General features: G+C 39.0%; 2 pseudogenes; one reads left to right on the forward strand and one right to left on the reverse strand.

The window, feature by feature from the left end:
* The first annotated feature begins 4,876 nt into the window (after positions 1-4,876).
* On the forward strand, positions 4,877-5,850 carry LOC128043877 (olfactory receptor 4P4-like; annotated as a pseudogene).
* Positions 5,851-21,487: 15,637 nt separating this feature from the next.
* On the reverse strand, positions 21,488-22,418 carry LOC128043319 (olfactory receptor 4C46-like; annotated as a pseudogene).
* Between the last annotated feature and the right edge of the window lie 1,202 nt (positions 22,419-23,620).

Below are 23,620 nucleotides of genomic sequence, written 5' to 3' on the forward strand. Positions count from 1 at the left end.
TCAATTCTTCAGTGTTCAGCTTTCGTTATAGTCCAACTCTCACATCCATACATGACTACTGGAAAAACAATAGCCTTGACTAGACAAGACCTTTGTTGGCAAATTAATGCCTCTGCTTTTTAATATGCTGTCTAGGTTTGTCATAACTTTCCTTCCAAGGAGTAAGCATTTTTAATTTCATGACTGCAATCATCTGCAGTGATTTTGGAGCCCCCAAAATTAAAGTCTGTCACTGCTTCCACTGTTTTCCCATCTATTTGCCATGAAATGATGGGATCAGATATCATGATCTTAGTTTTCTGAATGTTGAGTTTAAGCCAACTTTTTTCACTCTCCTCTTTCAATTTCATCAGGAAGCTCTTTAGTTCTTCTTCACTTTCTGCCATAAGGGTGGTGTCATCTGCATATCTGAGGTTAATGATATTTCTCCCAGCAATCTTGATGCCAGCTTGTGCTTCTTCCAGCCCAGTGTTTCTCATGATGTACTCTGCATATAAGTTCAAAAAGCAGGGTGACAATATACAGCCTTGACATACTCCTTTGGAACCAGTCTGTTGTTCCATGTCCAGTTCTAACTGTTGCTTCCTGACCTACATACAGGTTTCTCAAGAGACAGGTCAGGTGGTCTGGTATTCCCATCTCTTTCAGAATTTTCCAGTTTATTGTGGTCCACATAGTCAAAGACTTTGGCATAGTCAATAAAGCAGAAATAGATGTTTTTCTAGAACTCTTGCTTTTTCAATGATGCAGTGAATGTTGACAATTTGATCTCTGGTTCCTCTGCCTTTTCTAAAAGCAGCTTGAATATCTGGAAGTTCACAATATTGCTGAAGCCTGGCTTGGAGAATTTTGAGCATTACTTTACTAGTGTGTGAAATAAGTGCAGTTGTGCAGTAGTTTGAACATTCTTTGGCACTGCCTTATGTCCAAGGTCAGGAGCGGAGACTGTGAAGTGATACTCCATGTCCAAAGATAAGAGAAACTCAAGTAAGAGAGTAAGCACTAAGAGAGGGTATTGGAAAGCAGACAGACTGAAACCACAATCACAGACAACTAGCCAATCTGATCACACGGACCACAGCCTTGTCTAACTCAATGAAACTAAGTCATGCCATGTGGGGCCACCCAAGACTGATGGGTCATGGTGGAGAATTCTGACAGAATATGGTCCACTGGAGAAGGAAATGGCAAAACACTTTAGGGTGTTCAGCATGTCTGTTTCCACAGCTGCTTCAAAATGGCCCTCTCAGCATATCTGCAGTGCCACCAGCCCCTACCTGTCCCTGGGATCACTGCCCATGCTTCTGTTCCTCTGTCCTGCCCTGCTCTGCTGGTGAAAACTTGCTAGGTAGGTGCCTGTGTGGATTCCTCTGCATCTGAGCGACCTGCGTGGGCTTCCCTTGGCCCCTTAAGTTCACCCTCTGTGCCGTGGGGCTCCTGTGCACTTGTCTCAGTTCCTGAGGCCCGCCCTCTTCGCTGTGGGGCTTGTGTGCACTTGTCTCAGTTCCCGAGGTCCGCCCTCTGTACCATGAGGCTCATGCATGCTTGTCTCAGTTCCCTAAGCTCACCCGGTTTCCGAGGTCCTCCCTCTGTGCCTCAGGGCTCCTGTGCACTTGTTCTGGCTCCTCAGGCCTGCCTTTTGCTTCACGGGGCTTGAGTACACTTGTTTCAGCTCCCCAGGCTCATCTCTGCACTGGGGGCTAGTGTGGACTTGTTTCCGCTCCCCGTGCCTGCCCTCTGTATGGGATTTACATGCACTTATTTTGTGTCACTGCCTGCACTCTTTGTCACAGGAGTTATTTGTTTTTTTGGCTATGTCGGGAAGGTTGTGTGGAAATAAGCAATTTTTAAAAAGTATGACATCATATATAACAAGATTAGCCTTTGTAGTAATCTTGCATAGGCCCATAGGGATTGCCCACTATAAAGTAAGGACTAGAGTTTAGTCAACGTGTTACTCTCTACTTTCTGGGACCATTCCTCCTGCACTTTCACCCAAGGAAAGAAAGGACAAAACAAAGCCAAAAAAAAAGGGAGGGGGGAAATGATTAATCATTGTGGCTTTTCACATTTTTAAACAGCACCCTAATACTAGGTAATACAGCAATGGAAAAAATGTGTAAATTGAATAATTAAGAATGAAACATTTATTAAATATATATTATGTATTGTGATAAATAGTAACAAGTCTTGGAGGAAATATTCTAGGAGAGGAGAGAGATGGAAAGGTATCCATAACATTTTCAGTGTTATAACATTAGAGAAGTGTTGCATCATTAGTCCGAAAACCCCCAAGAGATAAATAAAAGAAGTAACTTTCAAACCACTACAATTTTATTGGCTTTATTTGCAATTACAACTACAAACCCATTGGCTGCTGCACAGTGCATGAGGGAGTTTTTCCCTCTGGTCCTTTTGTACATTTTAGTCGAATTGAAGATATCCCTAGCAAAGTTTTCCTAAATTACTTTTGATTTCAGGAGCTTAAGAGGTATTCCATATTTATTTGCCATTTCATAGCACACACACAGAAAAATACAAGGACCTGGTCAAAAGAATTATAGTACTTCAAAAAAAATTAAAATCTCACAGATAAGCATTGTTTTATATATATAAAACATTGTTATATATATAGAATATATAAATATTCTATATTTAGAAGCATATATATATGTATATATAAGCATAGCAATCCTTGCCTGTTATAAATAAATAAATATATATATATATATATATATATATATATAGAGAGAGAGAGAGAGAGAGAGAGAGAGAGACATATATATGTGTGTGTGTGTGTGCATGTTATTTAATTCAGAAAAATAATTGAGGTAAATGTTGAGAAAATAATTGGGAGTTTGAACAGCATTTTATTTTTACAAAAATCTTTGATCATAGTAAATTTAATCTACTGCTGCTCAGCATTATTAGTTCCACTTAGTAGGTGAAGAAAGAGGCTTAGAGAGAATGAACTGCTTACAGCAGGATACAAGAGCCTTGATGTGCATGCTCAGTAGCTCAGGCATGTTCGACTCTTTGCAATTTCATGGACTGTAGCCCGTCAGGCTCCTCTGTTCATGGGATTTTCCATGCTAAAATGCTGGAGTGAGTTTCCACTTCCTACTCCAGGAGATTTTCCCAACCGAGGGATAAAACCCATGTCTCTTATGTCTTCTGCATTGGCAGGTGGGTTGTTTACCACTAGGGCCACCTGTGAAGCCTGCATCCTCATCTTCATAATCATTTGATGAGTCATCTGTCTAATGGTTCATATTGTTCCCCACTTATACCATTAAAATAATGTATTGAAATTAAGAGTCCTTTAGGTAAAATATATTTTCGCTGGAAGACATCTGATTATGGGTAAAAGATGATGGTTCCACTATGTTCACCATCTGCTCCTAGTTGTATTGCATCAAAGTGGTGGCAGTATTCAAAATGTGTATTTCAATAAGCAGATCATCTATTAATCACGTTGAGTTCTTCAATATGTCTAAAGATAACAACCACGTTTCCAAAGTGTTTTTGTTACAACAGTGACCTCTACTATTATTTAGAATGATTAATAAAGGAGAACACTTTATGTAATAATAGCTTCTCTTCCTATATTTAGACACCCACTAATTTTGCCTCAAGTTCATTTTCTGTATGTTCATGGTGCAAAGAAGGGAGTCATTGAAACTGTTAAAAAATAATTAAGACTATGTCTGCCATAATTAAGAATCTTTTTTTGTTTCTATTTCAAAAATAAATGTTTGCTTCCAATGGGTATTTGTAATTTTCACCTATAATTTAGATTTTATACAAAAAATTATATGAACCATAGAGGAGGGAAGGGACTTACCTAAAGTTTTACAGGTAGAAAATGGCATGCTGCTGCTGCTGCTAAGTCGCTTCAGTCGTGTCTGACTCTGTGTGACCCCATAGACGGCAGCCAACCAGGCTCCCCCGTCCCTGGGATTCTCCAGGCAAGAATACAGGAGTGGGTTGCCATTTCCTTCTCCAATGCGTGAAAGTGAAGTCGCTCAGTCGTGTCCGACTCCTAGCGACCCCATGGACTGTAGCTTACCAGGCTCCTCCATCCATGGGATTTTCCAGGCAAGAGTACTGGAGTGGGGTGCCATTGCCTTCTCCGAGAAAATGGCATAGATGGCATAAAACCCCATATTCTTTTTGGAGGTGGGAAAGACCTGGTAGTACATTTATTTGGTCAGTAGATGAGGTAGCATAGTTGTTTCAAGCATGGAAAATGACATCAAATACAGGTTCCTGTATTAGGTTGGTATTTAATTATCTTAATGATTTTGTAGAATTAACTGTGCTGTGCTGTGTTTAGCCACTCGGTCATGTCCGACTCTTTGCAACTCCATGGACTATAGCCCACCAGGCTCCTCAGTCCATGGGATTCTCCAGGCAAGAATACTGGAGTGGATTGCCATGTCCTCCTCCAGGGGATCTTCTCAACCCAGGAATCGAACCCAGGTCTCCCGCATTGTATGCAGATTCTTTACCATCTGAGCCACGAGGCAAGCCTGTAGAATTAATTGATCCCCCATTTTTTGGTTTATCCATATGTAAAATAAGTATCAGAGTAATAACTATTAGTAATAATTAAGCATGAGTTAAACGCGTTTGAAATGTTTACAAAAGTTTCAGGCATAAGACAGGCTTTTACTAAACACCTCTTTAAATATAATGACACCATTAATCTAAAAGGATTTACAAGATTGTATCTGGAATAAATCCTGTATAAACCAATTTGTATTCCTGTATATATACTCCAAAACTTAGAAAGTGCTATTAAAGATATATTATGTTCTGCATCATTTCAGATGAAGTGAATTTCTGTTGTGTGTTCTGAACTCACCTCAACCTCATGGAAAATCAGGACAATGTCACAGAATTTGTTTTCATGGGACTGTGGTGTAATAAACAAGTAGAGCTACTGCTATTTTTCTTGTTCCTACTCTGTTACCTGACTGTCTTAATGGGGAATTTTATCATCTTGCTCAACATCACTGCAGCCATCTAATGCAACAACCGATGTACCACTTCCTCTGTCACCTCTCCCTCATGGATGTCAGCTACACCTCCACGGTGGTCCCCAGGCTCAGGGACTTAGCTGCAGCACAAATAAACATTTCCTATAAAAAACTGTATGACCCAGCTCTTCACTGTCCACTTGCTGGCGGGTGTGGAAATATTCATCTTAGTGTCCATGGCTTTTGACAGCTATGCTGCCATTGTCAAGCCCCTGCACTACATGATCATTATGAACAGACAGAGGTGTGACATGTTGATCATCCTGGCCTGGGATGTGGGTTTTTGGCATTCTATTGCTCTGCTGCTGGTAGTACTCAGTTTACCTTTCTGTGGTCCTAATCACATAGATTAGGTCACCTATGTGATGTAAATCACCCATGTGATGTGAATCACCTATGTGATGTGAAGCCACCTTTGAAGCTAGTGTGTGAAGATATTCATGTTGTTAATATCTTAATGATTGCAAATTCTGGGATGGTGGTGGTCCTTGTTTTTCTTGTCCTATTAGTTTCTTTTATAATCATATTATATAATCTTAGATCATACTCCTCTGCCAGGCAAAAAAAAAAAAAAAAAGCTCTCTCAACCTGTAGTTCTCACATAATGGTTGTAGCTTTGTTCTTTGTTCCTTGTATCTACATTTATGTTCTGCCTGCAAGTAGTGAAAATAAGGATAAGGAAATGTCTGTGCTTTACACTGTGACTGCCCCCATGCTGAACCTTCTCATCTACACCCTGAGAAACATGGAGATGAAAATCGCCATGATGAAGGTATGGTCTAAAGTAGTACATTCAGAATTAAAGTGAGTAAGGTGAGAGTCATTGCCCTTCTGGTCAGTGTCCACAGGATATTTATTAATTTAAATAAATAGAAAAACTATATAAACTTTTGGAGAAGTTGGACCAAAGATGCTAGTCACTGTTATTTATACTGAAATCTGCACTTTAAAGGGTCCAACTAATTCTGAGTGCAATCACATGAGTTTGAGGTATGCAGAAATATCCTTCTGAAGCACATCTCTGATCATATCACAGCCTTCTCCAAAAATTGACTGGAACTCCATTTCACTTGAAATAGAATCCAACTTCCTCACTTTTAAAAATCAAATATTTTCTCAAATTTGTCCATGTTTGAGCTTACTCAGAATGGAAGAAAACATTGCTTATTATTAGATAAATGGACACCCAAATTGCAATGTGATATCACCTCACACCAGTCAGAACGGCCATCATCAAAAAATCTACAAGCAATGGATGCTGGAGAGAATGTGGAGAAATGGGTACCCTCTTGAACTACTGGTGGGAATGTAAATTGCTAAGCCACTGTGGAGAAGAGTGGGAGGATTGCCGGGGGCCAGCGTGAGGAACTCTGCACATGGCAAGGGTCATAAGGAAGGAGGCTTGGCATACGCAAAGGCGTGATCAAGCCTCAGGAAACCCCCTGTTCCCAAGCATCTACCCCAAAACCAGAGTCTGTTTTATGCTCTCACCTACACCTCTGACTTTACGAGGGGCTCTCCCCCATAACCATTTCTCTCGGAGAAGGAGTAAACGTGCAGCTCCAAGGCAATAAAAATTCTTGGGTGTGACAAGAGTGTTTCAGCTTACAGACTCCTCTGAAGGTTATCTAGCTCACCTGTATAGATTTGTCTGGCCACATGTGATTGTTTACAGCCTCCCAACCTGAGAGGCATGAGAAGTTTTAGACTTACTAAAGGCAAATTTTTGGGGGGAGTTAGAAATTATTAGTATAGTGGGTTGGTTAGGAATTATATTGGTGAAGGGTTTTTCGTTTGTTGTGTCAATAATTGCTGCTAATTCCCTCCCCTGGGTGGGACAAGGATGTCTCAGGTCAAACCTCTCTGCTGACAGACTAGCTTGTGTGACAGGATTATCCATACTCCTGCCACTATGCACATGATTGTTTACTACCTCTTAACCATAAACAGCACAGAGAGTTTTGGAGTATTTTGAGAGTCTCAATTAGCATAGGGCTTTTTCTTCTTGTTAAGTCAATGATTGCCACCAGGCCTCCATATCCTTAGGCACCTGGGAATATATTAATCAATGTATTTGGAATATAGAAAAGGAAATATAGTAGTTTTTGATGTTAGCAACACTAGACTTTTTGAGTTAATGGATTTTCTCTTTTGTAATAGATCACTGTACTTTGTTATAAATCAGTGTCCTTCCTATGTGAAAATGTAACTTTATCATATCTTAAGACTAAATATATCTTAAGAGGAGCATTGGTGAAAGGATTTTCATTTGTTGGGCTGATGTTTGCTGCGAAATCTCCATGTTCCCTACCCTTATAATGAATATAACTAACATATAGGAGAAATAAGTATTAACCTTTAAGCATATAGGAGAAATAAGTATTAACCTATAAGATTAATCATGTTAACCTTGGGTTAAATAGATTCCTTTCTAGATTGTAACTCACTACACCCTCACCCTGTAGGAATGTAACTTTATTTGGAGGGCAGTGCCTGGTTTAAGAAAAAACACCCTTGGAAGAAATAAGTTTTTTGGTTATCTGAAAGAAAGGATCATAAAATATCAGCAGGTCTCACTCATGGCCAGAAGATGATGTAATATTCCTAAGATCTTTTTTATACATTTATGTGAAGCACCTGATTTTGATAAAGGTCAGGACTGCTGACCCCCGCGTGACTCTGTATTCATCCCTATGTGTAACAAAAGGTATATAAGCAAACCCAAAAATAAAGAAATCGGATCAGTTTCCAGAAAGACTGATTCCCCCATGTCGCTTCTTTCTTGCTCCCGTTTTTCTAGCTGAATTCCCATCTGAAGCATGGATGCTATTCCATGTAATCCAAGTTATTCAGCCTCTTTTTCTCCACTAATCTTCCTACTACACTATCCGTTTCTAATCTCTCTCTATATCTGTAATTAAATATGTATTTTTCCAAAGACGCCGACTCCATCCCCCCACCTTCGGATCACCCTGGATCCACTGGGGCTGGACCCCGGCAGGAGATTTCTTAAAATTCCAAGAGTAAAGCTAATATATGACTTAGCAACCCCACTTCTGGGGATATATCCTGAGAAAACCATAATTTTAAAAGACACATGTACCCCAGTGTTCATTGCAGCACTAGTTACAGTAGCCAGGATATGAAATCAACTTAGATGTCCATTGGCAGATGAATGGATAAAAAAAATTGTGGTACATATATGCAATGGAATATTACTCACAGATTAAAAAAAAGAACAAATTTTGGTCTAGTGGGGCAAATGAACCTTGAGTCTGTTATGCAGAGTGAAATAAGTCAAAAAGAGAAAGCAGATATCATATATTAACACACATATACAGAATCTAGAAACATGGTGCTGATGAAACTACTTGCAGAGCACTGATATAGACACAGACATAGAGAATAGACAAGCGGACACAGCACAGGAAGGAGAGGGTGGGATGAGTTGGGAGAGTATCACTGAAACATAAGCATTCCCATGAGTAAAACAGGTAGGCAGTGGGAATTTTCTATTTAATGTAGGGAGTTCAACCCAGTCTCTGTGACAAGCTAGAGGGGCAGGAAGGGGTGGCGGGGCAAGGGGAGATTCAAGAGGGAAGGTACATATGTATACACCAAGTTATGGATGCATCTGGTGGCAAAAGTAAAGATTGATACTGTAAAGAACAGTACTGCATAGGAACCTGGAATATTCGGTCCGTGAATCAAGGTAAATTGAACGTGGTCAAACAGGAGATGGCAAGAGTGAGCATCAACATTTTAGGAATCAGTGAACTAAAATGGACAGGAATGGGCAGATTTAAATCAGATGACCATTAAATATACTACTGTGACAAGAATACCTTTGAAGAAACAGAATGGCCAATTAAAAAAAAAATCTAAGCTTCATTAACTATGTTAAAGCCTTAGACTGTGTGGATTAAAAAAAACTGTTAAAATTTCTCAAAGAAATGGGACTACCAGACCACTTTACTTGTCTCCTAAGAAACCTGTATTCAGGACAAGAACTAATAGTTGGAATCAGACATGGAACAATAGACTGGTTCAAAATTGGGAAATGGAGTATGTTAAGGCTGTGTATTGTCACCCTGTTTATTTAACAGAGTACATCATGTGAAATGCCAAGATGGATGAATCACAAGATGGAATTAAGTTTGCCAGGAGAAATATTAATAAACTCAGATATGCACCACCCTAATGGCAGAAAGCAAAGAGGAACCAAAGAGCCTCTTATGAGGGTAAAAGAGAAGAGTGAAAAAGCTGGCTCATAATTCAACAATCAAAAAATGTAGATTGTGGCATCCAGTCCCATCACTTCATGGCAAATAGATGGGAGGAAATTGGAAAGTGACAGATTTTACTTTCTTGGGCTCCAAAGTCAGGTGAATTGTGACTGAAGCTATGAAATTAAAAGACAAACATAGACAGCACATTAGAAAAGAGACACATCATTATGCCAACAAAGGACCATATAGTTAAGGCTATGCTTTTTCCAGTAGTCATGTACAGATGTGAGAGTTGAATCATAAAGAAAAATGAGCACTGAAGAATTGATGCTTTTGAACTGAGAGGACTCTTGAGAGTCCCATGGACAGCAAGAAGGTCAAACCAGTCAATCTTAGAACTCAACCCTGGATATTCATTGGAAGGACTAATGCTGAAGATGAAGTTTCATCACTTTAGCCACCTGATAAGAAGAGCTGACTCATTGGAAAAGACCCTGATACTGGGAAAGATTGAAGGTAGGAGGAGAATGGGGCGACAGATGATGAGATGGCTGAATGGCATCATGGACTCAGTGCCCATGAATTTGAGCAAACTCCAGGACATAGTAAAGGACAGGGAAACTTGGCATGCTGCACTCCATGGGTCACAAAGAATGAGAAAATACTTATCGACTGAACAACAACTACAACAACAGCATGGATGATTCATGTTGATGTATGGCAGAAGCCAATTAAACATTGCAAAGCAATCATCCTACAATTAAAAAATAAATAAAAAGTCATTACAGCAATATAAAGTGCACTGTTCCATTAATAGGCTTGGGGTCAGGTAGGCCTGGGTTTCCCCCATGGCTCAGACATTAAAAAAAAAAAAATCCGCTTGCAGTGTGGGAGCTGCCAGAGACTTGGGTTCAATCTCTGCTTGGGAAGATCCCCTAAAGGGAACAAGGCAACCCACTCCAGTATTCTTGCCTGAAGAATCCCATGGACAGAGGAGCCTGGCCAACTCAGTCTATAGGGTTGCAAAGTGTTGGACATGACAGAAGTGACTTAGCATGCACGCACACAGGTAGACCTGGGTGACTACTGTCTCTGAGTCTTAGCAATTTGCTTTAATTATATACATCCTCTCTCTTCAAATATCTATGAAATGAGTATTATTTGCACTCCACAAAGAAGTAATATTCCTTCAGCTAACACATGTGAAGTTTTAGCAGGGCATATGGCATAACAGGGACTCATGGCTGGCATTCTCTGTCTTACCTACTTTTTCTTCCGATAGTTCCCTTTGCTTGGATACTTTCACCCAGTTTGTTTGGACCTCTCTCTGTTCTCCAAACATACACTAAATTTCATTCATAGGACTTTATTTCTGTATCTCTAGTTATAATGCCTTCACCCTTCTGTTTTAATGTCCTTATCTTACATATAATTCACACTCATTTTCATATTCAAAAGATGTTGTAGATCTATCAATAGACCAGAAGTATTTCTAATTCTTGTCCTGCTTTTTGTTGCTATCAACTGTGTATTCACTCTATTTCAAATAGTTCTATACTCCATCCTAGTTTTTCTTCTTATGAACTGTGTTTTTCCAGTTTGACTAAGACAGAAGCTTATATGTTATATCTTTATTTTTGCATATGTCTCTTTTTTAGCAATGCACCCATGAAAATTAAGAGGTTAATAAACACTTATTGAATTAAATTCAATGACTATCTTCTTATTCGACTATGCACACAATTTTTATACATCTTGGAATTTTACTTGTGTCATTAACAATCATGCATTAAAAAGAATGTAAGTAATGTCAGAAAGACCCTGATGTTGGAAAATATTGAAGACAGGAGGAGAAGGGGATGACAGAGGATGAGATAGTTGGATTTTTATGCAGTAAGGAAGTATCACAAATGCATTACTTCTTTCTCTCTGCCTTCTATGGCCACTTGTTAGGTCTCATTTCTAACACTTCCTTAGGCATGAATTAAAATTTGTACGTTTTTTTTTTTTTCTCCTGTTAATCTGTCTTGTGTCACAGTCAATGACAAAAACTCTAGAGACATAGAGAGGAAATCCCATCTTCTGTCACAAGAAAACAAAAGACCAAAAAAAGTTTCATTATTATTTATTTTCTCAAGAGTCTACAAGATTTTATTGGCAAAAATATGACAATATTATATACTAAGTCCACCAAATAAATATTTAACTGATATTAGTTATCTATTCATTGGATATTCTTTCTAGAATTCACTCACCAGGCTGTAGCACTATGCTTAATATCTTTGAAAACACCTGCCAAATAGATGCATGGCATGCAAATCTAAAAACAGGATGCTTAAAACACATTAATGTTTGTAAATGAAATTCTATCCATTTATATAGTAATTTGTTTAACTTAAAAATCCACTATTATAAAAATTCATTAGAAGAATTCCTTCAACAACTAATGAACACTAATTTTACAAGGCACAGTTTTGAAGGCCCTGATTGCCATACAGTACCAGACTAGAAGAAATTTTAGAAGTCTTGGAAGAAATCCAAAGGAAAAATTGGAGGCTAAAACTAGCTGCGAGTGGTGGAGTTCTATGTGAATTCAAATTCAGTCACCATCTTCTTATCCCTCACCATTTTCTTCATCCTTGTAGCTATTTCTAGACATCCTCTGAGAGGGTTAGTTTGGACACTTCTAGACTATTCTAATGTTTTCTTCAACAGCAGAGAGAGAACTATGTTTATGGTTTCACAACACCTAGAGATTTCTAAAGGTTTGTTAGTTTATTGGGAAAATATCCTCCTATCTAACTAATTACATATCCATCATCTTATATATTTCTCTCTCTTTTTATTTGGTGAGAACATTTAAGTTTTGCTCTCAGCAAAATTTACCATGCTGCTGCTGCTGCTGCTAAGTCGTTTCAGTCATGTCCGACTCTGTGCGACCCCATAGACGGCAGCCCACCAGGCTCCCCAGTCCCTGGGATTCTCCAGGCAAGAATTCTGGAGTGGGTTGCCATTTCCTTCTCCAATGCATGCAAGTGAAAAGTGAAAGCGAAGTCACTCAGTCATGTCCGACTCTTCATGACCTCATGGACTGCAGCCTACCAGGCTCCTCTGTCCATGGGATTTTCCAGGCAAGAGTACTGGAGTGGGGTGCCGTTTATGTTAAATCCTTAGACCTTATTCATATTATAGCTGAAATTTTAACATCTTTTACCAACTTCTCCCTGTTTCTTACATCATCCACTGATAACCACTTCTTTAACTTATGCATATATGAGTTTATTTTTTTTCCCCCTAATAACACATATAAGTGATACATTCAGGTATTGGGGTTACCAGACATTTGGTCCTGTCCAAACTGAACATAAGACATCTGGCCCACACTAAAAGATCCTTGAAATTTGGTTCTATCAAAAATGTCCATGAACAATTTGGTCCATGGCAAATGGTTTTGGACAGGACCGAATATTGAGGACAGCTTGGTCTGGACCAAATACAGTAAGCCCTCTACATACAAACCGTCAAGTCGAGACCTTTCAAAGATGTGAGAGTGTGTTTGTATGTCCAGTTATGTAAAGCATGAGTGAAATTGCAGCTTGTCTTCCATCTGCAATTGCTAATGATCCTTCGGTTGTACTATCTCCCTCCTCCAAACAGTAACTCTTCTTGCCTCTTCACTAGATACCAGCTCCTGTGTGCCAGCTGACATACTGTCCTACTGTACTTTTCAAGGTACTGTAAGATTAAAAGTTCTTTGTTGTTGTGGTGGTGTGTGTGTTTTATGTGTTATTTGTGCAAAAAGTATATTAAACCTATTACACTATAGTACCATATAGCTGATTGTGTTAGTTGGGTACCTCAGCTAACTTGTTGACCTTATGAACAAAGTTAGACTTAAAAATACACAGAATGGAACTCATTTGCATGTAGGGGACTTACTGTAGCTATCTTACAGATACTTGGGACAGGGAAAAATGTCCTGCAAGGAGCATTTTCCTTTTTCTTTCTGACCTATTTTATTTAGCATAATGCCCTCAATGTCTACTCATGTTGTTACAAATGGCAAGTTTTCTTCTTTCTCACAGATGAATAATATTCTACTGTTTATATGTGCACAAATTGATTTTTTTATTAAGCAAGGGTCAACACAGTTTTTCTCCATTGTAGTTATTATGAATAATACTGTACAAAGTAATCATCATTTCAAAGTAATATTTCTTTCTCTTACCTAAATTATCAGTTTCACAAAACATTTTGAATTTATTAAACACCTATTAGATGAATGCTTCACATGAAAATACACAGAACAATTTTACTTTACTTCAGAGAACTTATTGTACAGGTTATAGCATCACCAACTCAATGGACATGAGTTTGAGCAAGCTCTGGGAGTTAGTGAAGGACAGAGAAGCCTGGTGTGCTGCAGCCCATGGGGTCACAGAGCCAGACACGACTGAGCAACTGAACTGAACTGATGGTACCTTTACTATAAAAGAAAGCTATAATTTGAAAAGGGGTCAGCCACAGGGAAAACAGGACTAGCAGATGAATATGTCAGAGGATAGAGAATATTTCTTAGATTTGGGGGCTCCATATTTCTCTCCAGTTCATATGTTAGACTAATAGTACCAAGAATGTTTTCACATGCAAATGGTCCTGAAGGAGTGTACTGTGGCAGGTATGTTATGGTGACCAGAAAGCCAAGATCTTACATCAGTGAGACTTGTTTATGTTGTATTGACTTTGTATTCTATACGTGGTTCTGAAGTGTAGTAGTGACGTCGCTCAGTCGTGTCTGACTCTTTGTGACCTCATGGACTGTAGCCTACCAGGCTTCTCCATCCATGGGATTTTCCAGGCAAGAGTATTGGAGTGGGTTGCCATTTCCTTCTCCAGGGGATCTTCCAGACCCAGGGATTGAAGCTAGGTCTCCCGCATTGTAGTCAGACACTTTTACTGTCTGAACCACCATATGTGGTTCTAGTAGCTGCTTTTGCTTTTAGGGTTATAGAAAATTGAAGCTCCTTGCCCAGAGATGTTGGGCCATGTGACTTGTTAGAGGCTGTATTCAGGCTCTTGAATGGAAATGGTAGTTTTCTCTCTGTAGTTAACTGTGTATTAGCCTGAAAGCCTGGAAAGCAAGAAAGTTCTTTGACTTCACTTTTTTCTTAGAGGGAAGGAAGACACTTGGAAGCCCCTGTTTCCTCTCCCCAGTATCCTGGCTCCATGCACAGAATATCCCCAGGGTCAGCCAATAACACCCTACTCCACATGCACAAGTTCTTTCTGATTGGCTTCTCAAGTATTGTTAGCATTTTATGTTCCCCAAATTCCTTAACTTTCATTACAATTTATATGGTAAATTTATAGCATGTATTATGATTTAACTTCATTCACCAGAACTACACCTAAATCTTAAGAATAGGCAGGACATGATATACTTTGATAAAGATATTTATTTTCTTCCAACTGCAAAAAATTTTGCTGTTGTGTTCAGACTTTCTTGAAGCTTCGTTCTTTTCTTACAATTAGTTATTTCTAAGCTGCTTCTTATTCTTCATGCAAATATTTTTATGCATTACAACCATCATGTTTAAAACTATAATCACCATATTTTACTTAATTCTTCAGACCTTATACATCTTATAGATGAAAATAGATGTGCTTTTACTAATCTCTCACTAGGAGAAGGCAGTGACACCCCACTCCAGTACTCTTGCCTGGAAAATCCCATGGACAGAGGAGCCTGGTAGGCTGCAGTCCATGGGGTCACTAAGAGTTGGACACAACTAAGCGACTTCACTTTCACTTTTCACTTTCATTTATTGGAGAAGGAAATGGCAACCCACTCCAGTGTTTTTGCTTGGAGAATCCCAGGGACTGGGGAGCCTGGTAGGCTGCCGTCTATGGTATCTCACAGAGTCAGACACGACTGAAGTGATTTAGCAGCAGCAGCAGCAGCAGCAGCAGCAGCAGCAGCAGCAATCTCTCTCTATTCTCCCCACCCACAACCCTGGGCAACTGCTTTTTTACTTTCTGCTTTTATGAGTTTTATTTTCCTTTTGCTCTTGTTGCTGTTTTTCTTAGATTTCACATATAAATTATATTTAAAGCTAATTACACAAAACATAAAGAGCCTAGAGCCTGTTCCCTAAAATCTTCTATCTTTCTCTATCTGAGCTTCCCTGCTAGCTCGGTTGGTAAGGAATCTACCTGCAATGCAGGTGACACTGCTTTAATTCCTGGGTCAGAAAGATTTGCTGGAGAAGGGATAGGCTACCCACTCCAGTATTCTTGGGCTTCCCTTGTGGTTCAGCTGGTAAAGTATCTGCTTGCAATGTAGGAGACCTGGGTTCGATCCCTGGGTTGGGAAGATCCCCTGGAGAATCCAGTATTGGCTACCCAATCCAGTATTTTCGACTGGAGAATTCCATTGCTTGTATAGTCCGTGGAGTCACAAAGAGTTGCACATGACTGCACGAATTTCACTTTCACTCTCTAGGTTTCTCTCTGGGGTTTCCTGCTGGTTCAGGTTGTAAAGAATGTGCCTGCCATTCAAAAGACTTGGGTTCAATCTTGGGAAGATCCCCTGGAGAAGGGAATGGATACCCACTCCAGTATTCTTGCCTGAACAATTCCATGAACAGAGGAACTCATGGGGCCACAAAAAGTCAGACACAACTGAGTGACTAACAATTATTTTCACTTAGGTTTCTATTTAATCCTGTTAAAACAATAATTCAGTTCTAATTTCTGTTAAATTTTACCTTCCTTTATAATGATAAATTGCATTATCTGAATAAAATATTTGGTAAACATGCACAGTGAACATTAATTAATTAAAAGATAGAAATTTCTATACTTATTTTTTAAAATCCATTTTATGATGAAAACAGATAGCACATATTATATGATTTTGTTTAATTAAAGTTCATTATGTGTGTCATCTTGATGACCCTCATAACAAGTGAATAACATAAAGATTATTTTCAGTCCCATTTTACAAACAAACATTGAGACCTAGGATTTCATCTTTCTTTCCTGAAGTTACAGGGCTGTAAAGTCATAGAGCTAGGATTTAGATTAATTCAGTCTGAGTCCAGAGATTCTTTTATTAGTTGTTATCATCTGCCACCCATCTTGAAGCTAATGTAAGTGCAGTTCATGAACACTGGATCAGTCCCTAATGTTTCCTGAGTATTAATCCAAGTTGCAGATATTTGAAATAAAGGATGAAGTGGATTAGAGGTATTTATTACTGGCTTAGAAGACATATAGAAGTGGTTTAAAACTTTTCTTATTGTATTTCTTAGCAGAACAGTGTCAAAGATTTGTTTACTTTTCTAATCCTTGTGTTTATAATATGGACACTTTTAAATGCACAGGTGTAGTTTTGTGCCATTTTGTGTGATAGAGGGGTGAGAACAAGAAGCACTGGGAGCACTCCAGGTGCTCTGTGTCTTAAGATGGAGTGATGCTTAGGATTTCCATGGTTTCTCATCTAAGTGAGTCACTTTTGAATTTGGATGCTAACTGCAAAGGTATAATTGGATGGATACTGTATCTCAGAAAATTAAAAGAATCATGTAATGTTTTCAGTTTTAGTCTGACTACAAGTACTTTGAGTGACAGAGGATGAGACAGTTGGATGGCATCACCGACTCAATGGACAGACATGCCTGCCTGTGTGCATGCTAAGTCGTTTCAGTTGTGTTCAGATCTTTGCTACCCTATGGACTATAGCCTGTCATGGGATTCTGCCCATGGGATTCTCCAGTCAAGAATATTGAAGTGGGTTACCATTTCCTTCTCCAGGGATCTTTACGACCCAGGGATTGAACCCACGTCTCTTTTGTCTCCTCCATTGGCAAGCAAGTTCTTTACCACTAGTGACCCCTGGGAAGTCCCAGTGGACATGAGTTTGAAGAAACTCAGGGATATAGTAAAGGACAGGGAAGCCCAGTGTGCTGCAGTCCATAGGGTGGCAAAGAGTTGGACACGACTTAGCGACTGAAAAACTTTGAGCCACATAAAACCTTCTAAGTTTTTTTTTTCATGTTTAACTTCTGTATAACCTATTCCATTAACTTACTTCACATTTCCAACAAGCTATTAGTTTGTTTTATTTTCTTTTATAACTGCTACCTTCATTCATTCATTCCTCTGGAATCCAAATAATCTTAAACCCTTGTATAGTGGTGTGTGTGTTTATGTGTGTTCAAGCTGGTGTTATGGAGGTGTAGATAAAATTAGTTTTATGTGGGAATCATGAAATTTCCATTCATACACACACACACACACACACACACACACACACACACACACACACACACACATCTCCCTTCTCAAGCATGACATGTAAACACTGAACTTTGTAATTTCCTAGAAATTAAAATAAATGAGAACAAGAAAACTCATTTCGTTTCACTAAATTTATTGCAAAATAAACTTTGACAAGGGGACAGGGGTTAGAATTGATAAATTTGGAGGACTAGCCCAAAGTCTAGGATCAAATGAGATTTTGATGGCAATAGTGATTACTGCAGTGTTTGTGTAGTGATCTTCTGGGTTGATGAACTCATGGAGGTGCTTGGATCATTGCACCTGGAAAGGGCATAGAAGTTTCACACCCTCTCTCTACACCATCCCTAAATATCTCTTTTGTCTGGCACTTCTAGACTTCCATATATTATACTTCTATCAATCATATTTATTTGAGGAGAGCTGCCCAGATGGGAGTAAAAGGATCCTCAAAAATTCACCTCCTCTCACAAAAACACCAAAATCATGAGTAATTGCAGAACAAATTGGAACCTATCATAAATGACATCTCAGCACCAAGACCTGGCCCCACCCAACAGCCTATAGCCTCCATTCCTGGGACACGCCAGGCCGAACAACAAACTGAGTGGAAGACACAGCAGACAAGCTGTCTAGAGACTTCATGAGCCCACATCCACCTCTAGACTTGCTCTCTAGACATAGTCCTCGCCCATCAGAGGTCCAAGTCCTACTTCAACCCACCAGTCATCAGGCACCTGCTCCCCCTACCAGGAAATGCCCAGGAACCTCTAGACCAGACTCACCCACCAGGAGGAAGACACCAGAGGCAAGGAAGCTACAGTCTAACAGTCCTGAGACCACTGGCTTCTAGCCCTTGGGTAATGAGATGAGAGTCCACTGCTGGGACACATAGAGCATTTTCTACAGAGGACCACTTCTCCAAGGTTGAGAATCCTCACTAACCTACTATATACATAAAAATATAAATAGAAATTTAGACAAGATGGAGGAATGTGTTTCCGACAAAAGCACAAGTTAAAACCTCAGAAGTACAACAAAATGATGTGGAAATAGGAAACCCACCGACGAAAGAGATCAGAGTAACGACAGTAAACATAAAGAACTTGGGAGGAAAACGAACGTACAGAGTGAGAAATCATAAATTTTTAACAAACAATGATAAAATATAAAGACCAGCCAAGCAGAATTAAAGAATGTAATAATGGAAATGAAAAATAAACTAAAAGCATAAAGACTAGACTGAATGAGACAAAATAATAATCAGTGGGTCAGAAGAAAGAGAGGTAGAAATCACTGCAGCCAAACAGAAAACAAACAAGCAAAAAAGAATGAAAAGAGATGAGGACAGTTTAAGAGTCCTCTGAGACAATATCAAGCATGCTAATATTCACATTACAGGGGTCCCAGGAGAAGAAGAGTGAGAGAAATGGCATGAGAAAATATCTGACATTAAAAAGTTTTTTTTTTTTAATTGAAATCACCACTCTTACTGATGGCTTTCTGAGCCTAAGTTTGTGATATGAACAATGGAGAATGATACTTAACGTTCAAAGAAAATTTATAAATAATGTAATACTTTGCCAGGAGGCAGCACGAAGAGTCCCACCCATGGCAAAGGTCATGAGGTTAAGGGGCCCGACAGGCAAAGGCGAGCCGGGCCTTAAGGGAGCCTCACTGGATCTGCTCGTGCATCTACCCCCAAACCAGAGTCTGCCTGCCTTACTGCATTTTGCTTTTCACCTACTCTTCTAACATTAACAGGGGGCTATCCCCTCACCACCTTTTTTCTGGAAAAAGTCAATTTAGAGCTTTTAGATAATAAGTCTCCTGGGCATAATAAGAGTGTTTCAATCCAAAAACCCCTCTGATGGCTTTCTAGCCTGCCTGCTGGACTCTTACAGCTGTGCATGTGATTGTTTGTGGCCTCCTGATCACGAGAGGCACAGGAAGCTTAAACATCCTAGGAATGTAGGGGCTTCTGAGGAGTCAAAATCATTAGAATAGGACTGATTACGGGTTTCATTTGTTGAGCCAATACTTGCTGCCAAATTTTCATATCTTTTATTTGTTGATATAGTTGGCATGTAGGAAAAACAGGTAGTAGCCCTGGTATTAGTAACATTAGATCTTTGAGTTAAGTACTTTCTTTGTTATAACCTGCTGCACCTTTGTTCTACAGGAATGTAACTTTATTTAGTACATTGAGGGTGATGCAGATTAAAGAAAAAACACTTCAAGGGAAAAAGAATTTTCTGGTTAATAGACATTTATCTAGGAAAAGAGCCATAAAAATATTAACAGGCTCCCTGACCAGAAGATGATGTAAAACCACCTCAGATCTTTTGTATACTGGAAGGTATGCAAAAAGAAAGCCTGGTCTCAATAAGGGTCAGGACTGCTGCCCCTGCATAACTCTGCATATTCCATTATTTCTTTATGTACAACTTGGGGTATATAAGCTGCTTTTGAAAATAAAGTTGTGGGTCTGGCACCAATGCTTGGCTCCCCCGTGTCACCTTTTTTCATTTTCAGGCTGAATTCCCATCTGGAGTGCAGAGGCTTTCTGACTCTACTTATTTGCCCTGGCTTCTAAGACCCATGCAAGAGGGAGCCCAAGGCGGGGCACCCTCCACTATTCAAGTGGGTGCCGGTGGCCTACGTAGATGGTGCAAGTTCCTTGTCTTGGAACTTTATTGGTCTCCTGTGTAAACCAAGTTATTCAACCTCTTTTCTCTACTAAATTTTCCTACTACACTATTCTTTCCTAATCTCTCTTTATTCCTCTAAGTAAATAATTTTTTCCTCACTGACGCCGTCCCTGCTTTGAATTTCCTGGATTCACTGGGGCTGGACCCCAGCAAGACTTGTCATTTACCTTTAGAGTTTAAATGGTTTTTTATTCTAAATTAGTTTCATACCATAGTGTTGTTGTCAATTACCACCAACAATGATGTGCACAAATTTGTAGAGTATTTTAAAAAAATAGAATTTAGTTATATTTAATGAACACATATAGGCTTCTCAGGTGGCTCAGTGGTAAAGAATCTGCCTGACAATTCAAGAGACGTGGGTTCATCCCTGGGTGGGGAAGATACCCTGGAGAAGGAAATGGCAATTCACTCCAGTATTCTTGCCTGAAGAATCCCATGGACAGTGGAGCCTGATGGGCTACAGTTCATGAGACTGCAAAAGTTGGACATGACTTAGAGACTAAACCACCACCATACATAGTAAAATGGTGTGTGCATATCTATCTAGCTATATACTATTGTATATATAGCTAAGGTATATGTGCCAATTTATATAAAAATAGCATATATATGTATATAGACAGAAAGATAGATATATAGTCACTCACAGTCCCTGTCTCAATAAATGGTAACTGGTATAATCATTCCACCTTTCTATCATTATTGCATGGCCATAGATTACAGCAGTTAAGAACATGATCTGGAGGAAAAAAAAAAAAGAAAGAAAGAAAACAGGGTCTGAGAGGTCAGTTAGATTCCGGGTACAGGTTTTTCATTATATTTCTGTTTTGGAATATAGTCCTTTCTATTTGCTTACACACCTGTAAAATAGCAGTGTCTACCTCTTTATATTGTTGTAGAGATTGCAGCTGAATATTAATATAATATTATTTTTATTGTGACGAAAGCTTATGAATCCATATACAATAATGAAACCAGTAAAACTAGAATCTAGTTTGGCAGAACTTTCCAGATATGCAAACATTAATCCCAGGTTAGGTTTGTCTCTCTTTACCTGAATCAGTTTCTTCTCTTCACCTTGCAGAATGTATGACTTGCAGGTGCTTTTTTTTTAAATCTCATAGATATTCTTAGCCTAAGTTACAAACCATATCCTTTTGATCTTTGCATCAGTTGAATGGATGTTGGGTTTCTACACATCTTATTGATCACCTGAAGTCACTTTCCTACTACACAATTTCCTAATGACATTTTTCATCTGGTCATTTCTCAAAGTATAGATTAAGGGAGTTAACATGGTCTTTATCATAGTGTAGAATACGGCAATTGCTTTATCAATAGGTAAACTAGTTGCTGGTCTCAGGTATTCAAATATGCAGGGTAAAAAGAAAAATACGACTACTGTGATGTGGGAGACACAGGCGGAGAGAGCTTTTTGCTGAGCTTACAAACTCAGGGTTTTTAAGGAGTGCAGAATGACTGCATAGCAACCAATCAAGAGGAGAAAGTTTAGCAGAGAGATGAACCCACTGTTGGCAGCAACAAAGAGCACTAGAGTGTGGGTATCAGTGCAGGCAAGATCAAGCGAAGGGTTCAGATCACACATAAAGTGATCTATGACAGTAGGGCCACAGAAGGGTAATTTGATGATGAAGAGAATCTGTATGGTTGCATGCAGAAAGCCTCCCACCCATGACACTCCTATTAAAAGGTCACAAACCTGCCAGTTCATGACAGTAGTATAATGCAAAGGCTTAGAGATGGCCACATAGTGGTCATATGCCATCGCAGTAAGCAGAATGATGTCAGCACCTGCAGATAAATGTTCCCCAAAGATATGCATCATACATTCATTGAAAGGGCTTGTTTTCTTTACATAGAGTGAATCTACGATCGCTTTAGGGTTATTTACACGGGAATATCAGGCATCAATGAATGAGAGATGAGCCAGGAAATAGTGCCTGGGGGACTCCGATAACAAACTGGCTTTGATGGTGATCATAGTGAGCACATTTCCCACAATAGAGACAAGATAGACAATCAAAAACACAACAAATATCATTTTCTGCATCGTTGGATTCTGTGAGAGCCCCAGTAGAACAAACTGTCACATTGCTTCTATTCTCCATGTATCTCAGGTTAAGATTAATTCATGTTAATTGAAAAAGTCACATTTCATTAGCTCAACCTTGAATTCATTGTCTGTAAATGTTATAAACAGTAAATGCCTAAATTCTATTGAGTTCTGAATGCTTATGATTTTTTTTGAGCTAGAAAAACTGAAGATTACTCAAAGTCTTTCCTGGGTAATGGGATTTTTATGGTATAGATATAGACACTTATTATGTAAGATGACTCTGAGCATAAGGTGAAACAGTAGATCTTACACATAGTGGGAGACTGAAAAGAGAGTTAGAAAATATGTCTAAAGCTATGCATGCAAAGCTAAGGGATTTCCCTTTTATTTTTAGGAAAGTGGAAATCAGGAATGATAATTGATAATATGACTATAAAACCAAAGAGGGACTGAAAAAGTGGAAATCACCAACATAACTTTAGAGAAGATGTTCATGTGACTGAATGAAGTGGGCTGAGATTCTGTTTGGAGATAGAAACCAGAGAAAGGAACAACAGTACCATACTATTTATAAGTGTTGACATAAAGTGTAATAAGTTATTGCTGTGTGTGTGTGTGTGTGTGTGTGTGTGTGCACGCATGCACTTAGATGCTTCAGTTATATGACTCTTTGTGACCCTATGGACCATAGCCTGCCAGTTTTCTTTGTCCATGGGATTCTCCAGGCAAGAATACTGGAGTGGGTTGCCATGCCCTCCTCCATTGAATTTTCCTGACCCAGGGTTTTAACCCTTGTCTCCTGCATGGCAGGTGGATTCTTGACCACTGAACCACTGGGGAAGCCAAGATATTGCTGATGGGAAAATAATGAAAGAATACAGGAGCTACTGAAATAGAGTTGATAAAGCGTGTTGCCTAAACCCAACAGCTTTATAAGAGCTAATGTAATTTTAATGATAGATTGCTATGCTCATGGTTTGGTGGAAACCTGTATGGGTGATATTATTTCACTGGGAAATGAAAAACAAAATTGGGAAGCAATTTCAGAAAATCATGATGATGATAATAGTAATTGAACCTTACTGAACACTTACTGTGCTTTCAGTTTTTGAAGACATTGAGTGTTTGATTCTTATAACAAACTTCTTAGACAGTTATTACTTTAATTTTATGCTCATTTATACATTGAGAAATAGAAGCATAAAGGACTTAAGGATCTTGCCCAAGATCAAGCAGATAATAAAGATTTAACCATGA

This window comes from Budorcas taxicolor, chromosome 2 (genome assembly GCF_023091745.1).
Source record: "Budorcas taxicolor isolate Tak-1 chromosome 2, Takin1.1, whole genome shotgun sequence".
Taxonomy (NCBI): domain Eukaryota; kingdom Metazoa; phylum Chordata; class Mammalia; order Artiodactyla; family Bovidae; genus Budorcas; species Budorcas taxicolor.